This window comes from Arachis hypogaea, chromosome 13, assembly GCF_003086295.3.
Source record: "Arachis hypogaea cultivar Tifrunner chromosome 13, arahy.Tifrunner.gnm2.J5K5, whole genome shotgun sequence".
NCBI classification, from domain to species: Eukaryota; Viridiplantae; Streptophyta; class Magnoliopsida; order Fabales; family Fabaceae; genus Arachis; species Arachis hypogaea.
In genome coordinates, this window is record NC_092048.1 from 144,189,939 (window position 1) to 144,194,426 (window position 4,488).

Here is a 4,488-nt window from a genome sequence, read left to right on the forward strand (position 1 = left end):
GATCGTAATAGAAGTTTTAGGAGAGTAATTAACAAATAAATTAAGAATCGATTTAAATTATAAATTTTTGGCTAGGTTGGTAATTTAGATATAACTATTTATGTTATTATAAAGTTGGCTGTATCTAAATACGTACAATTATTTATGTTTTCACAATATTAACTAGTGCTTACATTGCAATATTATAGAAAATTAAAGTGTGTCATTAATTAGTTGAGAATGATTTTGGTTTCTCATTTTATATATTATCAACACTGACAACACATGAGTAAAACTAAATGTGTTATGATAAGATGAGAATGGATGTTTATTAATGTGGGTGGCTAATTTTATTTTTAATACCGAAGGACTTAGTTTTTTAAAGTAAATCAAAATGAAGTTGAAAATATAAATTTTATAGGGCTATAAATAGAAAAGCCATAGGAGGAATAATACAATTAATAACAATATTTTTCTATTTTTTTTATACCTAAAATATTCTTTCTTTTACATATATATTACTACATATATTAGTAAATATATATAAGTTATTTTTATTATATTAAGATTATTATATTAGTGAATAATAGTACTAGATCCTTCTATTTATACTTTTTTATTTTATATTTATTTTTTCTTCCTTATTTATTTATTTTGCAACACGTTATTAGCACGAGATTCAAACTAAATTTTAGGAAGACTCAGAGGTAAGTTCAGACGATTTTTAGTGCGTGCCATTGGATCGGTTCGTAGAGGAGAAGTAGGATGAGAAGGTGAGGGAGTGAATGTATAGTCCTGAGAGCGAGTCGAGGGTCTAGGATTTGCAGGAAGCTTATGAATCTTTTCACGCTGTGGCTTTTTTGCGATGACTTTCTTCATCATTTGATATATTTCAAGTTTTTGAGGGAAGAGAAGTAGTAAAGATAGTGGAAAAAACCGAGTGATTGTGGAAAAGTTAATGGAAGGAAAAAAGAGAATGTTGGTAACCGTACTCAAAAGAAATTTTCACAAACCATGCAACTGCATCACCTTTTGATATGACTTGAAAAGACTTGACATCATAAAAGAGAAAGATTTTATTTTATTTTAAAAATAAAAGGAAATCAATTCAAAATTTGAAAAGAAACCTTTTTTGGACTTAAAGTTACAATAAAACTGAAATAAAACCTTTTAGGACAGAAAATCTGAAACACACAAGCCAACAAAAACAAATATCAAGAATAAACATGTAACATTCATATTGGGCCCAGAAGTGATTTGAATTAAGAAAACACATAGGACCACCCATGATCTGAATGTTGAGGTTGGCCCAGATAAATCTTCCCTTGCAACACGTCCAGAACACGCTGATTGAAGGGAACTATTCTTCACTTGCCTAGAATTGTCTCATACCTGTTTATGAGACAAAAATTTTAACAAACACATCAGTAACTTTTAAATAAAGAATCATGACTTAAAATTCCTAGACTAGTCCTAAGCATGCAGAATCTGTCTTCAACTAGTGGTTTAGTAAAAATATCTGCTCATTGCTCTTCTGATTTAACAAATTGAATGCTAATATCCCCCTTTTGGACATGTTCTCTTATTGAGTGAAATTTCACTTCAATATGCTTAGTCCTAGAGTGCAAAACTGGATTTTTAGAAATATTAATGACACTCATATTATCACACAGCAAGGAAATATTTTCAGCATTTAATTTGTAATCGGCAAGCTGTGTTTTTAACCACATAAGCTGAGAACAGCAAGAAAAAGCAGCTATATACTCAGCCTCTGCAGTGGATAAAGTCACTGTTAGTTGCTTCTTACTTGACCACACATTTAATGACTTTCCAAGGAAGCAAATAAGCCTGAAGTGCTCCTTCTATCAACTCTATCACCGGCAAAATCTACATCACAATAACTAACTGCAGAAAAATCATCAATCTTAGGATACCAAAGACCAAAATTAGATGTGCCATGAACATATCTAATGATCCTCTTAACTGCAGAAAGATGAGACTCTTTAGGTTTAGATTGGAATCTTGATCACATTCCAACACTTTGCACAATATCGGGTCTAGAGGAAGTTAAGTACATAAGAGAGCCAATCATTCCTCTATACCTAGTCTCATCTACATCTTTCTCAGTTTCTCCCTTATCTAATTTTGAACTAGAGTGCATGGGAGTTCCCATGGGTTTAGCATTTTTCATACCAAATTTCTTAACTAGTTCCTTGGCATACTTCTCTTGATGAGTGAAAATACCATTTTCAGTTTGTTTAATTTGCAACCCAAGGAAAAAATTAAGTTCACCCATCATACTCATGTCAAATTCACTTGTCATGAGTTTTCCAAATTCAGAACAAAGGGATTCATTGGTTGATTAAAAAATAATGCCATCAACATATATTTGGACTAGAATGAAATAGTCACTGGAATTCTTCATAAATAGAGTTGTGTCTGTGGTGCCTCTTTGAAAATCATTTTTCAAAAGAAAAGAGATAAGTCTCTCATACCAAGCTCTAGGAGCTTGTCTTAAACCATAGAGATCTTTTGATAATTTGAAAACATGGTTAGAATGCTCTTTCTTTTCAAAATCAGGTGGCTGCTTCACATACACTTCTCTATCTATCACACCATTCAAAAATACACATTTTACATCCATTTGATATAATTTAAAACCACAAAAAGCAGCATAAGCTAATAGAAGTCTTATGGCTTTCATTCGGGCAAAAGGGGCAAAGGATTCATCAAAGTCTATTCCTTCTTCTTGGTCATATCCTTGTGCCACTAGCCTTGCATTGTTTCTTGTAATGCTGCCATCATCTTCTAACTTGTTCCGAAATATCCACTTGGTGCCGGTCACTTTCTTTCCACTTGGCCTTGGAACCAAAGTCCACACTTGGTTCTTCTCAAACTCAAGAAGCTCATCCTCCATCACTTTTACCCAAGAAGGGTCACTAAGGGCTTCTTTGACATTCTGAGGCTCCATTTGAGAGAGAAGGGCAGTGTTTGTTCCTTCATTTGCCTTTCTAGTAGAAGATCAATTTTTCACCCCATGAGAGACGTCTCCAATAATAAATTCCTCAGGATAATTCTTCAAGAATCTCCATTCACGAGGTCTGGTGGACTTGGAGGCAGATTCAGTCACCAAAGAATTCTGGGTACTGCTGGTTTCAAGATATCCTTTAGATTCATGAGACAAAATGAAATTGTCTCTTGAATTTTCAACAGCTGCAGTTTCTGGTTCAGTTTGTCCAGAATTTTCATTTTCATGATTTTGAGCATTTTTATTGTCCTTTTGAGCTTGATTTCCTGCATCACAATCTTCTAAAATACTTTGCACCAAGTTAGTATCACAAAATGTAACATGTATGGACTCCTCAGTTATTCTAGCATCTTGATGATAAACTCTATATGCTTTACTAGTTGTGGAATATCCTACAAATAAACACTCATACACCTTTGGATCAAATTTTCCCAAATTATCCTTGTTATTTAAAATAAAATATTTGCATCCAAAGATGTGCAAGTAGTCCAAGTTTGGTGGGTAACCTTTCCAAAGTTCATAAGAGGTTTGCTTCAAAATTTTCTTATGATAGTTCTATTTAAAATGCGGCAAGCTGTGTTGACCGCTTCAACCCAAAGGAATTTTAGAACATTGTTCTCACATAGCATAGCTCTTGTCATTTCTTGTATGCTTCTATTTCTTCTTTCCACAACACCATTTTGTTGTGGTGTCCCTGGACAAGAGAAGTTGTGAGACATTCCAAATTTCTCACAAAATGATTCAAATAAATTGTTTTCAAATTCGGTTCCATGATCACTTCTTATAGAAGAAATCTTTAAATCCTTTTTCATTTTGAATTTTCTTGCAAAAGACTTCAAAGACCGAAAGGCTTCATTTTTGTGTGCAAGAAATAAAACACAACCAAACCTAGTGTAGTCATCCACAATCACTAAATCATAATGTTTACCACATAGGTTTTGAGTTCTTGTTGGACCAAATAAATCAATGTGTAGCAACTCAAGTGGCCTTTTAGTAGAGATGTCTTCCTTTGGTTTAAAAGAACTTTTTGTTTGTTTTCCCATTTGGCAAGCATCATACGTGATATCTTTGTCAAACTTTATCAAAGGAAGACCTCTTATTAACTCTTTCTTTACAAGTTTGTTTATTTGAAACATACTTGCATGACCCAATCTCTTGTGCCATAGCCATTTTTCAGATTATTTAAAATGAAAACAAGCTACATTTTTATCTTTTAGTTCATCAAGGGTAAGTCCATACACATTATTATAACGCTTGGCAACAAAAAGTACTTCATTAGTCTTTTCATTTACAACACAACATTTAAGTTTTTTGAAAATCACTAAATATCCTAAGTCACACAGCTGACTTATACTCAAAAGATTGTGCTTCAATCCACATACAAAAAATACATTATCAATGAAAGTAGATTATTCATTACCTACTTTTTCACCAGCAATTATTTTACCTTTACCATCATCTCCAAAGGTCACAAAACCTCC